This window comes from Neovison vison, chromosome 2, assembly GCF_020171115.1.
Source record: "Neovison vison isolate M4711 chromosome 2, ASM_NN_V1, whole genome shotgun sequence".
NCBI lineage: Eukaryota > Metazoa > Chordata > Mammalia > Carnivora > Mustelidae > Neogale > Neogale vison.
Genome location: NC_058092.1, coordinates 213,954,873 through 213,976,453, shown reverse-complemented (window position 1 = coordinate 213,976,453; position 21,581 = coordinate 213,954,873).

Genomic DNA, 21,581 nt, shown 5'->3' with positions numbered 1-21,581 from the left:
ATAAGTAAATAAATAAATAAAATCTTTAAAAAGAAAAGAAAAAAGAACTCTTAGAAGTCTGCTTCAGTGAGGGACGTCACCCAGGTGGCTAACTGGGACAGAACAGTAGGTGGGACAGTATGGTGTCAGGATCCTCGGGGTCACAGGAAGACTGTGGGTGACTGAGTGCAGCAGAGCTCCCAGGTATCCGAGTGGGAAGCCGACTGCAAACAGCAAACCGAGGAGTGGGCTCTCCCTCCTTCCTTGAGACCGTCCTTGAGACCGTCCTTTCTCGCCCAGGAGGAGCAGCACGGGAGCACACTGCAGGAGTCAGCAGGGTTTGGAGACTCCCAATGGGGGATGTGTGCCAGAGATAGAAACGCTTGGTCACAGGCCGGGTGAGAACGGAGCACGAGGCCAGAGACCAGAGAGACGGGAGTGACTGGCTGCTTTTCTCCAAGGGCGCACTGAGGGGTGGGGCCCTGAGCTCTCAGCTCCCTGGGAGCCAGAGTTTGGGAGGCCGCCATTTCCATTCCCATCCTCCAGAGCTCTATGGAAAGCCTTCGGGGAAACAAAAGCCAGAAGAGCAAACTGGAGCAGATTACCTAACCTGGCCCCTGGCAAGGGCGGTACAATCCCATCTTGGGCAAAGACACTTGAGAATCAAGGCAACAGGCCCCTCCCCCAGAAGATCAGCGAGAATATCCTGCCAAGACCAAGTTTATCAGTCAATGAGAACTGTGGAACTCCAGAACTATGGAAATACACCACATAAAATTCATAGCTTTTTCCCCATGATTCTTTAGTCTTTCAGCTTTATTTTTAATTTTTTTCTTTCCTTTCTCAACCAATCTCTTATTTTACCAACTTCTTTTTAAAATCTTTTATAATTTTCATGGGGCACCTGGGTGGCTCAGTGGGTTAAAGCCTCTGCCTTCAGCTCAGGTCATGATCCCAGGGTCCTGGGATGGAGCCCCGCATCGGGCTCTTTGCTCAGCAGGGAGCCTGCTTCCTCCTCTCTCTTTCTCTGCCTGCCTCTCTGACTACTTGTAATCTCTGTCTGTCAAATAAAATAAATAAAATCTTTTAAAAAAATAAATAAAATAAAATCTTTTATAATTTTCATTTTTGCAGCTACATTCTATCCCTTCATTGTATTTAATCTTATTTTTGTATATATATTAGCCTTTCTTTCTCTACAATTTTGGGATGCAGTTTCTTCTAACAGACTAAAATACACCCCAAATCTAGTGTATGGTTCTGTTCTAGTTACCTGTCTGCCTGTCTGATCATAACTTTTTTAAAGTCTTTTTAAATTTTCACCTTTACAGTTGCATTCTATCCTTTCAATATATTTATTTTTATATATACATATAGGTTTTTCTTTCTTTACAATTTTTAGATGTAGTTTCTTCTAACAAACTGACCAAAATACACTCAGGAGATAGTGTATTGCTCTGTTCTGTTCACCTGTCTGTTTATATCCTTTCCTTTTTTTGTTTTTGCTTTTTTTCCTCTTCCATTTTTTCTTGTCTTTTACTTCCCATTTTTACAGTTACATTCTATCCTTTCATTGTATTTAATTTTATTTTTGTACATATATAAGTTTTCTTTCTTTACAATTTTGGGACATAGTTTTCTAAAAAAAAGACCAAAATACACACAGAATCCAGTGTATTGCTCTATTCTGCTCACCTGTATGATTATATTCTATTTCTTTCTTGTTTCTTTTTTTCTCCCAGTTTTGGGTCTCTTCTGATTTCTTTAGTGTATATTTCTCTGGGGTCATTGTCACCAGTTTAGTATTTTGTTCTCTCATTCATCTGTTCTTCTCTGAACAGAAGGACAAGATGGAAAAACTCACCTCAAAAAAGAGAACAAGAGAAATACTGACTGCTAGGGACCTAATTAGTATTGACATAAGTAAGGTGGCAAAACTAGAGTTCAGAATAATAATTATAAGGATACTAGCTGGGCTTAGCATAGAAGACACTAGAGAATTCCTTTCTGAAGAAATAAAAGAACTAAAATCTAACCAAGTTGAAATTTAGAAAGACTATTAATGAGATGCAATAAAAAAGTGGAGGCTCTTGAAAACAGTAGTAATTTAGCATATTAGCATTGCTGGGTTTATTTGTTAGGAATTTCATGGTTTTCCACTCATATTGCTAATTTTCCCAGAAATATTTATAATCTGTTAATGTTTACAGTCTTTTTTGCAATCTACATAGTTTCACCACGGACATTCTGTAAAAAATCAATCAGGAAAGAAAAGCCATATAAAATGAGTTTGGCCATAGACATTAAAAGATGTAAATAGGGGGTGCCTGGGTGGCTCAGTGGGTTAAAGCCTCTGCTTTCAGCTCAGGTGATTATCCCAGGGTCCTCAGGTGATTATCGAGCCCCGCATCAAGCTCTCTGCTCCGCAGGGAGCCTGCTTCCTCCTCTCTCTGCCTGCCTCTCTGCCTACTTGTGATCTTTGCCTGCCAAATAAATAAATAAATAAACTTAAAAAAAAAAAAAGATGTAAATAGGGTGCCTGCATGGTTCAGTTGGTTAAGTGACTACCCTTGGCTTAGGACATGATCTTGGAGTCCCAGGATCAAGTCCCGCATCAGGCTCCCTGCTCGGTGGGGGTCTGGTTCTCCCTCTGACCTCTCCCCTCTTGTGCTCTCTCTGTATCTCAAATAAATAAAATAAAATAAATCTTCTTAAAATTTTTAAAAAAATAAAACATGTAAATACTTACTGTTCTCTATGTTTTTATAAAATTTATCTTTTGGTAGTCAGATAAAGTTTTGACTCCATACAAATCCAGATGTGGAACAATATAGCTCCTGTTTGAAAATGAAGAGGTAAAAAACACAATTAATCGACCTATGAAGCCTATAAATAGTAGATGATTTAACTCAGCTAATATCTGTGAACCACTAATGATGGTGCAAGGTTCAGGCCAGAGGAGAGGAAAGGTGAGTGCAGAGAGATTGCAGAGTATGATCAGTGTATGATATAAGATCAGGATGTGAGGGCGCCTGGGTGGCTCAGTGGGTTAAGCCGCTGCCTTCGGCTCAGGTCATGATCTCGGGGTCCCGGGATCGAGTCCCACATCGGGCTCTCTGCTCAGCGGGGAGCCTGCTTCCTCCTCTCTCTTTCTCTGCCTGCCTCTCTGCCTACTTGTGATCTCTGTCTGTCAAATAAATAAATAAAATCTTTAAAAAAAAAAAAAAGATCAGGATGTGATATAAGATATACTAACTTTGGGCACCTGAGTGACTCAGTCATTAAGTGTCTGCCTTTGGCTCAGGTCATGATCCCAGGGTCCTGGGATCGAGCCCCACATTGGGCTCCCTGTTACCAAGCCTGCTTCTCCCTCTCCCACTCCCTCCCTGCTTGTGTTCCCTCTCTCACTGTGTCTCTCTCTGTCAAATAAAAAAATAAAATCTTAAAAAAAAAAGATATCCTAACTTCAAAATGTAACCCTACTCTTACCTTTCCACTTTCCATCCATGTTCATTTCCCTGTGAAAATAGTCACTGTTCTCAAAAAGTGCCTGGAAAGTGAGCCACATAGTGAGGGGTGTCCATGAGGGTATAGATGTGGGAGAGGCATAAAAGGGGAGAAAGGGGTTGGAACAAATACATGGAGATGTAAGCACTCCTTCTGAGGTACAGCAAACCCCCCATTATGACTAGAGGAGTGCAGATAGAAAAGTTATGGGAGAACAGATTAGAAAAAGACCTCATGTACTAAGCTAAATTCAGTAGATAATACGGAAGTCATGGAGGTATTTTGAGTGATTTTAAGTGAGAGAATGACATAATTAAAATAGTGCCTTAGGAAAATTCAGCTTGAGACCAGTTGAGAAACTTGAAATCAAGCAAGAAGGAATGAGAGCATAAATCAGTCCTTTAGCAATGGGAAAGAGAAAACATATAAATACAGAGAAAAGAGAATCCACAGTGTATCATATTTTATTGAATGTGGGGAACAAGAGAATAAGAAAGAAGTAAAGTGAAATAAGTCAATCAGAGAAAGAAAATCATCGTATGATCTCTCTGATATGAGGAATTTGAGAGGCAGGGCAGGGTGTTGGGGGAGTATGGAGGGAAAAAATGAAACAAAATGAGACCAGAGAGGGAGACAAACCATAAGAGACTCTTAATCTCAGGATACAAACTGAGGGTTACTGGCGGGGGGTGGGGGGGAGAGGAGTGATAGGGTGGCTGGGTTATGGACACTGGGGATGGTATGTGCTATGATGAATGCTGTGAATTGTGTAAGACTGATGATTCAAAGACCTGTACCCCTAAAGCAAATAATATGTTATATGTTAACAGAGAGAGAAGGAAAGAAAGAAAGAAAGAAAGAAAGAAAGAAAGAAAGAAAGAAAGAAAGAAAATATGGTTAACATTGGAGCAAATATCCTCCCTTGCTACAATCACCTGTGGCTGATTGGTCACCCGGTAGGAACATGACCTTGTAGTCCTGCTGCTCTAACAGGCATTACAGGTAGGGAATTACATCTAAGAAATAGGAAAACAAGGCACCCAAAACTCTTAAACTCTACTAAAAATTTTTGTGTTAACCCTGTTTAAACTAACAACCACATACACACTTCAAAACTAGATTGAGATCAAAGTTATTAGGGTGTAGATTCTGTAAATCATACTATCATACCTCTCTGCAAATCATATCATACCTCTCCTATACTATACAATACTATGCTATACTATTCTGTGAATAGTATAGGAATCAAAATATGCCACCCCCAAATATGCCCCTTTGAGATAAAGATAACTTTGAGCTAATAGCAATTGAGATCCAAGAGACGTGGAAAGAAGCCATCCTGGAGTTTCCCTTCTCTGATGAAAAACAAATACTTCTGAGAAATCCCCTTTCCTGGGGAACTCTTAGAGCATTAAGACAAAGTCAGCAGTGAGATGGACCTGTGCAAACAAAACTTATCTCCTTAGGTTCCTCCAGTGTATTCACCTTCCCACAGTTTGATGCACTTGGAGGCCTAAAACCTGTGTCTTTATCCTTGTTACTTTTCTACAAGTTTATCATTCTTCATGAAGATGCTATATAAGTGTAAGTCCTGACCACCTCTTTGAGTTACTCATCACTTAATTTCTCTTATGTGCATGTATGCTATCCTAGCTAATAAATGTGTTCTCCTCTCATTAAAAACAAACAAAAAGACAACAAACAAAAACAGGAGGAGGCTCTAACTGTAGGATAAATGAAGCAGAAGAGAAAATTAGTGAAATAGAAGACCAAATGATGGAAAATAAAGAAGCTGAGAAAAAGAGATAAAGAACTACTGGATCATGAGGGAAGAATTTCAGAGATAAGTAATACCATGAAGCAGAATGATATTGGAATAATTGGGATCCCAGAAGGAAAGGAAAGAGGAAGGGGGGCAGAAGGTATATTAGAGCAAATTATAGTGGAGAACTTCCCTAATATGGGGAAGAAAATGGTCTTCAAAATCCAGGAGGCACAGAAAACTCCTTCAAAATCACTAAAAATAGGTCAAGAGCCCTATTTCATAATAGTGAAACTTACAAATCTCAGAGACAAAGAGAAAATCTTGAAAGCAGCTTGGGACAAGAGATCCATAGTAGAAACATCAGATTTCCAGTAGATCTTTCCACAGAGACCTGGCAGGTCAGAAAGGACTGGCATAATATATTCAGGGTGCTAAATGAGAAAAATATACAGCCAAGAATACTTTATCCAACTAGGATGTCATTCAAAATAGAAGTGATAAAAAGCTTACAGGACAAACAGAAAGGAAAAAATTTGTGATCACCAAACCAACCCTATAAAAATATTAAAAGGGAGATGAACCATGAAAGACTATGGACTCTGAAAAACAATCTGAGGGTTTTGAAGGGGCAGGGGGGTGGGAGGTTGGGGGAACCAGGTGGTGGGTATTAGAGAGGGCATGGATTGCATGGAGCACTTGGTAACAATGAATACTGTTATGCTGAAAAGAATTTTAAAAAAAAGAAAAAATATTAAAAGGGATCCTCTAAGCAAAGAGAGAGCCCAAAAGAAACATAGACCAGAAAGGAACAGAGACAATATACAGTAACAGTCACTTTACAGGTAACACAGTAGAGCTAAATTCATATCTTTCAAAAGTTACTCTGAATGGGCTAAATGTCCCAATCAAAAGACACAGGATATCAGACTGGATTAAAAAAAAAAAAAGCAAGATCCACTGATATGCTGTCTATAAGAGACTCATTTTAGACCGAAAGTCACCTCCAGATTTAAAGTGAAGGGGTGGAAAACCACTTATCATGCTAATGGACATCAAAAGAAAGCTGGGGTGGCAATCCTTACAACAGATAAATTAGATTTTAAACCAAAGACTGCAATAAGAGATGAGGAAGGACACTATATCATAATTAAAGGGTCTATCCAACAGGAAGATCTAAAAATTATAAATATTTATCCCCTAACATGGGAGCAGCCAACTATATGAGCCAATTAATAACATAATCAAAGAAACATATCAAGGGATGCCTGGGTGGCTCAGTAGGTTAAGCGCCTGCCTTCAGCTCAGGTCATGATCTCAGGGTCCTAGGATTGAGTCCAGCATCATGTTCGTTGCTCACCAAGGAGCCTGCTTCTCCATATTCGTGCTGCTTCCCCTGCTTGCTTTCTCTCTCTCTCTCTGACAAATAAGCAAATAAAATCTTAAAAAAATATATCAATAAGGTCCTGGGATTAAACTCCACATTGGGTTCCTGCTCCACAGGAAGCCTGTTCTCCCTCTCCCACTCTCCCACTTGTATTCCCTCTCTCACTCTCTCTCTCTCTCTCTCTCAAATAATTATAACAATACAATAATAGTAGAGGACCTTAACATCCCTCTCAATTCAATGAACAGATCAAGTAGAAAATCAACAAGGAAGCAAGGGCTGTGAATGACACACTGGACCAGATGGACTTCACAGATATATTCAGAACATTCCATCCTAAAGCCACAGAATACACATTCTTCTCAAATACACATGGAACATTCTCGAGATTAGATTACATACTGGGTCACAAATCAGTTCTCAACTGGTACCAAAAGACTGGGATCATTCCTTGCATATTTTGGGGTCACAATGCTTTGAAACTGGAATTCAATCATAAGAGGAAATTTGGAAAGAACTCAAATACATGGAGACTAAAGGACATCCTACTAAAGAATGAATGGGAAACCAGGAAATTAAAGAATAATTTAAAAAATTCATGGAAACAAGTGAAAATGAAAACACAAACTGTTCAAAATCTTTTGGATGCAGCAAAATCAGTTTTAAGAGGGAAGTATATAGGGGTGCCTGGGTGGCTCAGTGGCTTAAAGCCTCTGCCTTTGGCTCAGGTCATGATCCCAGGGTCCTGGGATCGAGCCCAACATCAGGCTATCTGCTCAACAGGGAGCCTGCTTCCCCCTCTCTCTCTGCCTGCCTCTCTTTGTACTTGTGATCTCTGTCTGTGAAATAAATAAATAAAATCTTTAAAAAAAAAAAGAGGGAAGTATATAGCAATACAAGCTTTCTTTAGAAACAAGAAAGGTCTCAGTTACACAACCTAACCTTACACCTAAAGGAACTGGAGAAAGAACAGCAAATAAATCCTAAACTCAGCAGGAGAAGAGAAATAATAAATATCAGAGCAGAAATCAATGAAATAGAAACCGAAAGAACAGTAGGACAAATCAATGATACTAAGAACTAGTTCTTTGAAAGAATTAATAAGATTGATAAACTCCTGATCAGACTTATCAAAGAGAAAAGAGAAAGTACCCAAGTAAATAAAATAATGAATGAAAGAGAAGAGATAATAACCAATACCAAAGAAATACAATTATAAGAACATATTATGAGCAACTATATGCCAACAAACTGGGCAGTCTGGAAGAAACAGATGCATTCCTACAGATGTATAAAGTACCAAAACTGAAACACGAAGAAATAGTAAGCCTGAACAGACCCATAACCAGCAAGGAAATTGGAGCAAAAATCTAAACTCTCTCAACAAACACAAGCCCAGGGCCAGATGGCTTCCCAGAAGGATTCTACAAAAGATTTAAAGAAGAATTTATATCTATTCTTCTGAAGCTGTTTCAAAAAAATAGCAATGGGGAGTTCCTGGGTGGCTCAGTGGGTTAAGCCTCTGCCTTCAGCTCAGGTCATGATCTCAGGGTCCTGAGATCAAGCCCTGAATTGGGCTTTCTGCTCAGCAGGGAGCCTGCTTCCCCCTCTCTCTTTGTCTGTCTCTATGCCTACTTGTGATCTCTGTGTGTCAAATAAATAAATAAAATTAAAAAAAATAGAAATGGAAGGAAAACTTCCAAACTCTTTCTGTGAGGCCAACATTACCTTTTTTTTAAAAGATTTTATTTATTTATTTATTTATTTGACACAGAGAGAGAGAGAGAGAGGGCACAAGCAGGGGAGCAACAGGCAGAGGGAGTGGGAGAAGCAGACTTCCCACTGAGCAAGGAGCCCAATGTGGGGCTTGATCTCAAGACCCTGAAATCATGACCTGAGCCAAAGATAGATACTTATCTGTCTGAGCCACCCAAGAGCCCCAGCATTACCTTGATCCCAAAACCAGACAAACATCCCACCCAAAAGGATAATTACAGACCAATATCCCTGATGAAGAGCGATAAAAAATTTTTCACCAAAATACTAGCCAATAGGATCCCAGAGTACATTAAAAGGATTATTCACTATGACCAAGTGGGATTTATTCCTGGACTGCAAAGGTTGGTTCAACATCTACAAATCAATCAATGTGATGCGCTACATAGATAAAACAGAGGACAAGAACCACATGAAATGACAGGTGTTGGCAAGGATGTGGAGAAAGGGGAACCATCCTACGCTGTTGGTGGGAATGCAAGCTGGTGCACCCAGTTTGGAAAACAGTATGGAGGGTTTCAAAAAATTGAAAGTAGAGCTCCCCTGCAACCCAGAAACTGCAATACTGGGTATTTACCCTAAAGATACAAATGTAGTGATTCAAAGGGACACACCCCAACGTTTACAGCAGCAATGTCCACAATAGCCAAACTACAGAAAGAGCCTAGATGTCCATCAGGAGATGAATGGATAAAGAAGATGTGGTGTATACATACTATGGAATATTATTCAGTCATCAAAAAAACCAACCCCAAATCTTTCCATTTGTAATGACATGGATAGAACTGGAAGCTATTATGCTAAGTGAAACAAGTCAATCAGAGAAAGACAATTATGACCTTACTGATATGAGGAATTTGAGAAACAAGACAGGATCATAGGGGAAGAGAAGGGAAAATGAAATAAGATGAAACCAGAGAGGGAGAAAAACTTTAAGACTCTTAATCTCAGGAAACAATCTGAGAGTTGCTGGAGTAGAGGGGGATGCTAGGGATGGGGTGGCTGGGTAATGGACATTGGGAAGGGTATGTACTATGGTGAGCACTGTAAATTGTGTAAGACTGATGATTCATATACCTGGACCTCTGAAACAAATGATACACTGTATATTAACTTAAAAACTAAACAAATGGAGAAAAGGATTAAATATAGAATAACCATATGACTCATAAATTTCACTCCTTCATACAAACCCCAAAGAACTGAAAACAAGGACTCAAATAGGTACTTATAGGCAAATTCTAATTGCAGCATTATTTACAATAGCCTAAAAGCAGGGGCACCTGGGTGGCTCAGTGGATTAAAGCCTCTACCTTCGGTCAGCTCAAGTCATGATCCAAGGGTCCTGGGATCGAGCCCCGCATTGGGCTCTCTGCTCAGCGGAGAGCCTGCTTCCTCCTCTCTCTCTGCCTGCCTCTCCAACTGCTTGTGATCTCTCTCTGTCAAATAAATAAATAAAATCCTTTAAAAAAATAGCCAAAAAGCAGAAACAACCCAAATATCCATCAACAGATGAATGAATAAACAAATTGTGACCGTGTGTGTGTGTGTGTGTGTGTGTGTGTGTGTGTATGGTCATATTTTGTTTATTCATAAATTCCACTCCTTCATACAAAGTATATACTCCTTCGTATATACTATATATACATATATATGTATATATGTGTATATATGTATACACACACACACACACACACATATATAGTATTATTCAACCAAACAAAGGAATGAAGTTCTGATACTTGCTACAACATGGATGAACCTTATAAACATTAAACTAAGGGAAAGAAGCCACACACAAAAGGATAAAGATTGTCTGATTCCACATAGATGAAATATCTAAAATTGGCAAATTCATAGAGATACAAAGTAAATTAGAGGTTAGTAGGGACTGAGAGCAGGGGGTAATGGGGAGTTATTTCTAAACAGGTAGAATTTCTGTGTGGGATAATAAACAAGTTAATAATGGTAATGATTGCACAATCACTGTAAATATAATTAATGCCATGATCCAAATTGTACACTTAAAACTGTTAAAATGGAAGATTTTATTCTATGTATATTTTACGACAGTAACAAAATGAAAGCAAAGGAAACATTTTTTAGACAAAAGATGAGAAAATTCAGGCACTCAAATTTTGATGAAAGAGAAAACTCATGTTCTACAAATGGCAAAAGAAGTTTTCCAGGCAGAAGGAAATGATACCATGGGGAAATTTGGATCTATATAACAGAATATAGAGTGCCAGAAATAGTAAATATACTGGTAAATGTAAACGACATTTCTTTAATCTTTAATCTCTTCAAAAGATAATTGGCTCTTGAAAGAAAAACAGACAGCAATGGGGTTTAAAGCACATATAAAAGCAAAATGGATGACCACAATAGAACAAAGAGTGAGAGGGAAAAAATGGACATATACTACTGTAATGTCCTTATACTACACATGAAGTGATATATTAGTTGAAGGTAGAATGATATTTAAGATGTATTTTATAGGGGTCCCTGGGTGTTCATTCAGTTGAGCACTTGCATTTGGGTCATGATCCCAGGGGCTTGGAATGGAGACTTGGGCTCGCTGCTCAACAGGAAGTCTTCTTCTCTCTCTGCCCATTTCCCTGCTCCTGTACACACACACTCTCTCTCTCTCAAATAAATAACTAAAATCTTTAAAAAATTAAAAATAAAAAAAATGAATTTTATATACTCCAGGAATGCATGGTTGGCTCAGTAAATAGAGCATGTGACTGGGGCGCCTCGGTGGCTCAGTGGGTTAAAGCCTCTGCCTTCAGCTCAGGTCATGATCCCAGGGTTCTGGGATCAAGCCCTGCATAGGGCTCTCTGCTCAGCAGGGAGCCTGCTTCCCCCTCTCTCTCTGTCTGTCAAATAAATAAATAAAATCTTTAAAAAAAAATAGAGCATGTGACTTGATCTTGGGGTTTGAGTTTGAGCTCCACATTCAGTATCAAGATTACTTTAAAAAGTAAAATCTTGGGGGCGCCTTGGTGGCTCAGTGGGTTAAGCCGCTGCCTTCGGCTCAGACCATGATCTCAGGGTCCTGGGATCGAGTCCCGCATTGGGCTCTCTGCTCAGCAGGGAGCCTGCTTCCCTCTCTCTCTGCCTGCCTCTCCATCTACTTGTGATTTCTCTCTGTCAAATAAATAAATAAAATCTTTAAAAAAAATAAAAAATAAAATCTTGGGGTCCGGGGTGGCTCAGTGGGTTAAAGCCTCTGCCTTCAGCTCAGGTCATGGTCTCAGGGTCATGGGATCGAGCACCACATCAGGCTCTCTGCTCTGCAGGGAGCCTTCATCTCCCCCCTCTCTCTGCCTGCCTCTCTGCCTACTTGTGTAAATAAATAAATCTTTAAAATAATCTTTAAAAAATGTATTTTATATACTCCAGAGTAAAAACTAAAGAAATAAAGGTATAACTAATATACCAAATAGTGGAGACAAAATGGAATTATGAAAAATAGTCAACCCAAACAAAAGCAGGGAGACAAGAACAAAGTAACAGAGAAGATGGGACAAATAAGAAATGCATAGTTCAGGGGCACCTGGGTGGCTCAGTGGGTTAAAGCCTCTGCCTTCGGCTCAGGTCATGATCTCAGGGTCCTGGGATCAGCCCCACATCCGCTCTCTGCTGGGCGGGGAGCCTGCTTCCTCCTCTCTCTGCCTGCCTCTCTGCCTACTTGCGATCTCTGTCTGTCAAATAAATAAATAAAATCTTTTAAAAAAAGAAAGAAAGAAAGAAATGCATAGTTCAGGGGCGCGTGGGTGGCTCAGTAGGTTAAAGCCTCTGCCTTCAGCTCAGGTCATGATCCCAGGGTCCTGGGATTGAGTCCCATATTGGGTTCTCTGCTAAGCGGGGAGTCTGCTCCCCAACCCCCATCCACCTGCCTCTCTGCCTACTTGTGATCTCTTGTCTGTCAAGTAAATAAATAAAATTTAAAAAAATAAAGAAATGCATAGTTCAGATGATAGCTTCAAACTCAACCATACTGATAATTTCATTAAATGTAAATGTTGTAAACACCCAATTAAAATGTAATGATGACCAGACTGGATAAAATACTAAAACCCAACCACATGTTGTCTACAAGAAACTCAACTTATATATAAAACAGATAGTTAAAAGTAAAGGGATGAGAAAATGTCTATCATACAAATAAAAATCAAATGAAAGTTGAAGTGGTGTATTGAAAGAAACAAACAAATCCATAATTGTAATTGGAGATTTTAGCCCTTGTCCCTAAGTAACTGATAGAAAACTAGACAGAAAATCAGTATGATACAGATTTGAAGAACAAGTTTTTGTATTCTTCAGCATGGTTTATACAATCTGAACTAACCGACAGCCATAGAACCCTCCACTAAATTCCAGAATACACATCCTTCTCAGGTGTACAAGGACATTTACCAAGACAAACCATATTCTAGGCCATAAAACAATTTTTTAAACTAATCTCTACACCCAACATGGAGCTGAAACCCATGACCCCAAAATCAAGAATCACATGCTCTACTAACTGAGCCAGCCAGGCACCCAGGATGAGTGATGTTGATAGTGTGAGAGGCTGTGTGTATATGGGATCAAGGAGAACATGGGAACTCTCTGTACTTTCTGTTACATTTTTATCTGTGAACCTAAAATTTCTCTAAAATATAAAGACTATTGATTTAAAAAAGGCCAAAATCACATTTTCTCCTTTATTTTGTTAATTGATGATTGTATCAAATGGATTTTGAATGTTAAACCAACTTGTATCTCTTATAAGTACCATGTAAATGGATTTGTGGGTTTTGTTGTTCTTCTTCTTTTATATACCATCTGACATTCTTTCCTTTTTGTTAAAGCACTTGTGAGCATTTAATGAACTTCCCTCTATGTGGCTTCCAGCTACCAGGACACTGCCTGCCCCCCTTAGTCTTCTTAACTTTTCTTTTGATGAATTTGACCTTTACAGTGACAGGCTGCTTTGGTAGCTTTCTCTTCCCCAGAATCCAAATTGAACCACATCAATGCCAGGAGCAGCTCCAGTCTTGTTTTCAGCAGCATTTACCAGTGTCTGCTCACTGATCAAGGTCCACAGTTATTAAGGTTGACAGCTGGGCAAGAAGCTCTGGGTTCTCTTTAAGTGATGCTGCCTAAAAGAACTTTCCCAAAGTAACCTGGGTGATATTTGTCAAAATTGATCCTGTGATGTTGCACGTCACTGGCATTACCCCAATCCTCTGGGTACTTGCCCATGCAGCCTTGGCCATGGTTCATGTGGCCCCAAGATTCTGGGTCTTTCCTAATCTGGATGGCATGTTAGTGGTAGAGGTGAAAGAATCTGATATTCTTTCTCATTGGAGTGGGTTTTGGGTGGGTTTTTTTGAGCATTTAGACCATTCACATTTTTTAAATGATTTTATTTATTATTTGAGAGGGTGAGAGAGAGCGAGCACAGGGTGGGGGAGGGTCAGAGGGAGAAGCAGACTCCCCAGCAAATGGGGAGCCTGATCGTGGGACTCGATCCTGGGACCCCAGGATATGACCTGAACTGAAGGCAGATGCTTTAACCAACTGAGCCACCCAAGTGCCCCTAAATCATTCACAGTTAATGTAACTACTGATATAGATGGCCTTAAAACTACCATCTTGATATTTGTTTTCTATTTTCCCCATCTGTTCTTTGTTCTAGTATTCCTCCTTTTTTGTTTCTTTCTGGAGTGAAAAAGTAAGTTTTGTATTTCAAATTTTCACTCCTGTTTGGCCTTTTAGTTGTATTTTCTTTTGTTATGCTTCTAGCAATTACGTCAGAGATTATAATATGCATCATTACAAGAGCTTACCTCCATTTATGCTACTTTGATAGTCGATCTTAGGAATTTGAAGTTTATCCTGCTACATCTTTTTCTCTATTGTATTAATTCTAATAGTTATGTCATATTCCATTGTATATGTATTATTATTATTATTTAAGATTTTATTTTTAAGTAATCGCTATACCCAACAAAGGACTTGAACTTAGAACCCTGAGATCGAGAGTCACATGCTCTACCGAGTGAGCCAGCCAGGTGCCCCTGTAATATTATTGAAATAAAACCACAATGCAGAAGTTTTGAAACATGATTTTTGGCATTAACTTAAAAAATCTGCACGCAGGGAAGAGTGAGAGGAGTTTCTCCCAATCAGAATCTGGGAAGTATTTCACCTCAGTTTTTAACACCTTGGTTTCATGGGTTTTCTTATACAGAAGTCAACTCAAGACCTGCTGTCTTCCCAGTTTTTCCAGAAATCATTTTGGGATCTAGAGGTGAAGAAGGCCCTGGTCCACACAAGTAAACAAACTTCAAAATGTTAAAAAGGTTGTGGTATCTATTTTGAAAATGCTAGGGAATACTAATGCTAATTAAAATAAAATATACACTTGAAAACAATATATAGACTCTGAAATATACACTTTGAAAACAAGTGGAGTCACAATAAACAAGGTGAAATATACATCTGAAAGAAGATTCAGATATTTATTTGAAAACAGAAGGAGTCCTAGTACTGTATTCAGAGTGTTCAGTCTTTTGAATATGTGACTTACATTTCTTTTGATTAAGGGACTAGCATATTTCCCTCATCAGAGACTGATATATCCACAGGTTTCCCACCATCCCCTGATGGGTCACATTTATAGCAACACCCAAGTTGTCAAGCTTTGGCTCCAGCATCTCCCTCTATAGTTATTTATCTAAGGGTTTTAGAGGTGGGGGTGGAGATATTTATTATTGACATAATCAGAACAGCTGCCGACAGCTCTGTAAGCCATCAGCTTTCGTTTCAACTGCTATTGCTGGTCCGCTGGCTGCTGTCACCCTGTTGTCCACAGGCCAATGCCCACACTGCTGCCAGATAATCATAATGGGGCTTAGGTTGCTGCTGACCTTTTCTTTTCTTCAGTGTCATGGCTGTCTGCCTGGCCACTACCTCAGCAGCTGCTGTTGCTGCCAACTTTATTGCTCAAAACCCTCTGGACAAAGGGATAATTCGTCTATCACAACCAGAGGGAATTCCCACAGCAGAGATGTTGAGTTCCTAAAGACTCAGGTCATTCCTTGACACTACAGATGCCACCTTCACTGAACAGACTTTCTGAGAGACTCAGAAAGTGCTCCGGATTCCTGACCACCACAGTCCTACAGTCTAGAAACACCAGTGAAGTGTACCATGAGGCATATTCAATAATAGCAGTTTTCAAAGTAAAAATACTATTATCTGTGTTTCCAGACTTTGTTGATGTTTGATATACAGACTGGAAACCCTGCTCATAACAAAACCCAGCTATGCTGTTTGGTCCAGCCCATTCCAACAGATCCCAGCTGATGATATATCTTTCCAATGATTCTGACTTTTTCAGAAAACGTTAGGCCATCTGGGAGCACGCATTTCAATTTCTTAATATGGACCAGGTTCCAGTTCCTGCCTTACACACACTCCTAGGCCTCCTCCATACCTCGTGTTTCAGTATCTGTCAACACCACATGAGTCTTTTTTTTTTTTAAGATTTTATTTATTTATTTGACAGAGAGATATAGCAAGAGAGAGAACACAAGCACAGGGGAGCTGGACAGGGAGAAGGAGGCTGGAGAGGGAGAAGAAGCCTCCCCTCTGAACAGGGAGCCCAATAAGGGGTCCCACTCCAGGATGCTGGGATCATGACCTGAGCCCAAAGGCAGATGCTTGGTGATGGAGCCACCCAAGCGCCCCACCACATGAACACTGAAAGTACTATACTAGGGGTGCCTGGGTGGCTCAGTGGATTAAAGCCTCTTCCTTTGACTCAGGTCATGATCCCAGGGTCCTGGGATTGAGCCGTGCATTAGGCTCTCTGCTCAGCAAGGAGCCTGCTTCCTCCTCTCTCTCTGCCTATTTATGATCTCTGTCTCTCAAACAAATAAATAAAATCTTAAAAAAAAATAAAGCACTATACTATTGGGGCATGGGGTGGCTCAATGAGTGAAGTGTCCAACTCTTGACTTGTGCTCAGGCCATGATCTCAGGATTGTGAGATCAAGCCTTGCATTGGGCTCTCTACCCAGCAGGTAGTCTCCTTGAGATTCTCTCTCTCTGTTTTTTCCCCCACTCCCTCTCTTTCTCTCTCTCTCTCAAAGTGAACAAATACATCTTTAAAAAACAAATAAAAATAAAGTACTATACTATTGTTGAAAGGCTGGTCTGGAGTAAGCACACAGTTGTATTGCTACACACCAGCCTAATAGTGTCTCATCTTTAACTCAGCCAAAATACTATTGTGTAAACTTATTATTATACACATAAGTAAACTAACACTAATTAACAATAAACACTACTGGGGCACCTGGGTGACTCAGAGGGTTAAAGCCTCTGCCTTCGGCTCAGGTCACGATCCCAGAGTCTTGAGATTGAGCCCACATCGGGCTCTCTGCTCAGCAGGGAGCCTGCTTCCCCCACCCCCTGCCTGCCTCTCTGCCTACTTGTGATCTCTGTCATATAAATAAACAAAATCTTAAAAAAAACAATAAATACTGCTTTTAAGATTGGATTACAAATCCTTCAGAATTATTAAATATTGGAAATATTATAATGTTCCTTCTTACCCCGGTAAAAAAATAAAAATAAAAATAATACCGATGTTAAGTCAAGTGTAAGAAATTCCAACAAAGTTGCTTTTTCTCAAGATGCTTTACTCAATACCTTTTAGAATACCAAATATCGGGGCGCCTGGGTGGCTCAGTGGGTTAAGCCGCTGCCTTCGGCTCAGGTCATGATCCCAGGGTCCTGGGATTGAGCCCTGCATTGGGCTCTCTGCTTGGTGGGCAGCCTGCTTCCTCCTCTCTTTCTCTTTCTCTCTTCTGCCCACCTCTCTGCTTACTTGTGATCTCTATCCGGCAAATAAATAAATAAAATCTTAAAAAAAAAAGATGTGTTTGGGTGGCTCAGTCAGTTAAGCATCTGCTTTCTGCTCAGGTAGTGATCTCCTGGTCCTGGTACCAAGCTCTGCATGGGGCTTCCTGTTCAGCAGGAAATCAGCTTCCCTCTCTCTCTCCCCCTCTGCCCCTCCCCACTGCTCACTCATTCTTTTTCTCAAATAAATAAAATCTTTAAAAAATAAAATTCCGGGGCACCTGGGTGGCTCAGTGGGTTAGAGCATCTGCCTTCAGCTCAGGTCATGATCTCAGGGTCCTGGGATCGAGCCCCACATTGGGCTCTCTGCTCCACAAGCAGGGAGCCTGCTTCTCCATCTCTCTCTGCCTGCCTCTCTGCCTGCTGATCTCTCTCTGTCAAATAAATAAATAAAAATCTTTAAAAAAAATACAAATAAAAATTTAAAAAATAAAATTTCAAAAGACATTGCCAAATTGTACTCCTTAAGAATTGCATGAACTTGTACATTTACTAACAATATATAAGAATGCCTATGTTCTCACTCCCTTACTGGATTTCATTAATCTTTGCCAAACTAGTGGGTTAACATGACCTCTGTTGTATGTGTCAGTTTCTATTTATTTAAGTATTAGTGTGGTTGACCATCTTTCTATATTGGCTATTTTAATTTCATTTTCTGTAATCTATGCATGTATCTTACCAATTTTTTATAGGGTTGTTTTATTTTCTTTAAATTTTTTTTGTGTAGGAGTACCTGGGTGGCTCAATTGGTTAAGCATTTGCCTTTGGCTCAGGTTATGACCTCAGAGTCCTGGGTTGGAGCCCTGCATTGGGCTCCCTGCTCAGTGGGGAGCCTGCTTCTTCCTCTTCCCCCACCACCCCACTCATGCTTTCTCTCTCTCAAAATAAATAAATAAAATCTTCAAAACAAAAAATTCTTTGTAGGGGCGCCTGGGTGCCTAGGTGGGTTAAGCCTCTGCCTTCAGCTCAGGTCATGATCCCAGGGTCCTGGGATCCAGCCCCACATTGGGCTCTCCGCTTAGCAGGGAGCCTGATTCCCCTTCTCCCTCTGCCTGCCTCTCTGCCTACTTGTGATCTCTCTGTCAAAAAATATTCTTTGCATAATAAGAAAATGGTTGCCTAGACAAATATTTTCTCTTTTTTTTTCTTTCTTTGGCTTTGTGTCCCTCCCCCCCATCCTCCCGAAAGATGTTTTACATTTTCCTGTAGTTAAATTTATCTGTCTCTTCCCTCCGCCCGGCTTATGGGTTTGCCTCTGAAAAGTCTTTCCCACTCAAATACTATAAAGTTTTTCGGGTTTTATATCTAAACCTTAGTTCCATCTGAAGTGGGGTATGTGGGGGTTTTTTTGGAGGGGTTGTCCTTTTTGTGTGTGTGCATGAAAAAAAGTGAAGTGTTCTTTCATACCTTACTGGTAGTTCTGTAAGATGGTGAGGTACTCTGAAAAACAGTCTAGCAGTTGCTTAGTATGATAAAGAGAGAATTACCATATGACCCAGAAATTTCACTCCTAAGTATACAGCAAGTATAGATTACAAAGAATTACATGAAAAAGAAAATATTAATTATCTTGATTATGGCAATGGTTTCACAGATGTAAACCATTCGTCAAACCTTATAAAATTTACATCTAAAATATCTGCAGTTTATTTTATGTAAATTATACCTCAATAAAACTGTGGGAAAAAAGATAGAGAAAAAAGATAACTATTTAAAGCAAATGTGAAACAACTGGGTAGCTCAGGGGGTTAAGCATCTGACCCTTGATCTCAGCACAGGTCTTGATCTCTGGGATATGATTTCAAATCCTGCATTGAGTTCCATGCCCAGCATGGAGCCTACTTAAAAAAAAAGTTTTAAATAAATAAAATGTGATGACAATGTATTTTTGGTTTTATAATGTATCTAAGTAAAATGTATGACAACAATAACACAAAGAATGGGGTATGAAAAATGGAAGGCTTTTATATTATACACAAAATGGTATATTGCCTAAAGGTAGACAGCTTCAGTTAAAAATGATGCATATTGTATCCTTAGAGCAAACATAAAAAATAAAATGAAGAGGTATAGCAAATAAGCCAATAGTGGAAGATAAAATGGAATAATAAAAAGAAAGAAGAAAAACAGAACGGGAAAACAGAATACATAGTCAAATGATAGATCTTAACCTAACTATTTTGTTACTTACATTAAATATAAATGGTCTAAACATGTTAGTTATAAAACAGAGATTATCAGACTAGTTTTTTTAAAAAGAGGCTATTCTGTTTTTGAGAAATCTACTTTAAATATAAAGACAAAAGTGAAAAGTAAAAGAATGGAGGGACACCTGGGTGGCTCAGCTGGTTAAGTGTCTGCCTTTGACTCAGGTCATGATCCCAGGATCCTGGGATTGAGTCCCACATTGGTCTCCTTGTTCAACTGAGAGCCTGTTTCTCCCTCTGCCTGTCTCCCTCTCTCCTCTCTCTCTGTCTGACAAATAAATAAAATTAAAAAAAAAAAAGTAAAAGGATTTAAAGAGATAATAACCCTAATTAATAGAAAGTTGGAATGGCTCCACTGATATCAGGAAAATCTAAGAGAACAGAAAGGGAAAAAAAGACAAATCCATAATCATAGTTGTTTCAAAATGCTTCTCTCAGTAATTGAACAAGTAGACAGAAAATCAGCAAAGATGTGGAAGACTTGAACAATACTACCAACCAACTTTCCCTAGTTGACATTTATAGAACATTCCATCAACAATACCAAAATAGGGGTGCCTGGGTGTCTCAGTGGCTTAAAGCCTCTGCCTTCTGCTCAGGTCATGATCCCAGGGTCCTGGCATCAAGCCCTGCATCGGGCTCTCTGCTCAACAGGGATCCTGCCTCCCCTGCCCCTCTCTCTGCCTGCCTCTCTGCCTACTTGTGATCTCTGTCAAATAAATAAATAAAATCTTTTAAAAAATTTTTTAAATATCAAAATATACATTCTTTTCAAATGCACATGAAATAGTCACTAAGACAGACGATTTGCTGGGACATAATAACATAATCTCTTTAAATACAGGAGGACTGGGTGCCTGGGTGGCTCAGTAGATTAAGCCTCTGCCTTTGGCTCAGGTCATGATCTCAGGGTCCTGGGATCAAGTCCTGCATCAGGCTCTCTGCTTGGCAGGGAATCTGCTTCCTCCTCCTCTCTGCCTGCCTCTCTGCCTACTTATGATCTCTCTGTCAAATAAATAAATAAAATCTTTTAAAAAAATAAATAAATACAGAAGGACTGAGAGGTTAAAATCAGGTAAACTATATACCAAAATAAGGAAAACAAATAATAAACCTTTTAGAGGATAATATAGGATGGGGGGATGGGTTAAGTTGGTGATGGGCATTAAGGAGGGCATGGGATGTAATGAGTACTGGTATTATATGCTATGGATGAATAACTGAATTCTACATCTGAAACTAATGACATACTATACATTAATTAACTGAATTTAAATTTATTTTTTAAAAAAGAAGATAATAATAATAAAAAAAGAAGATAATATAAGGTAATTTTCATTACCTTGGGATAAAGAAAATTTTATTTTTCTAAATATTTCTTAGCTTTTTAAAAAAAGATTTTGTTATTTATTTGTGAGCAAGAGAACACAAGCAGGGGGAGAGGCAGGGGGAGAGGGAGAGGCAGACTCTCTGCTAAGCAGGGAACCCAACAAAGAGTTCGATCCCAGGACCCTATCATTGTGAAGGCAGATGCTTAACAGACTAAGCCACCCAGGTGCCCCAAGAAAATTTTCTTAAAGAACATACAGAAACACTAATTTAAAAAAATATATTACTAAGTATGAGTCCAACAGGAAACAGACAACACACTCGGATTAAAATGGTCTGAGAAAGGTCCTTTATATTAAAAAGATTACTTACAGGGGCACCTGGGTGGCTCAGTTGTTAAGCTGCCTGCCTTCGGCTCACGTCATGATCCCAGGGTCCTGGGATTGAGCCCCACACTAGGCTCCCTGCTCGCTGGGAAGCCTGCTTCTCCCTCTCCTACTTCCCCTGCTTGTGTTCCCTCTCTCAATGTGTCTCTCTCTGTCAAATAAATAAAGTCTTTTTTTTTTTTTAATATTACTTACAACAGTATGGGTATGGGAGAGTTTAAGACAGTGCTTTGACTGTGAGCTACAGGCAGCAGGATGTTACCACATTTGATCTTGAGCAAAAGCAGTGACTGTAGGAGGCTCTGATCCCTGATGGAAAAAGT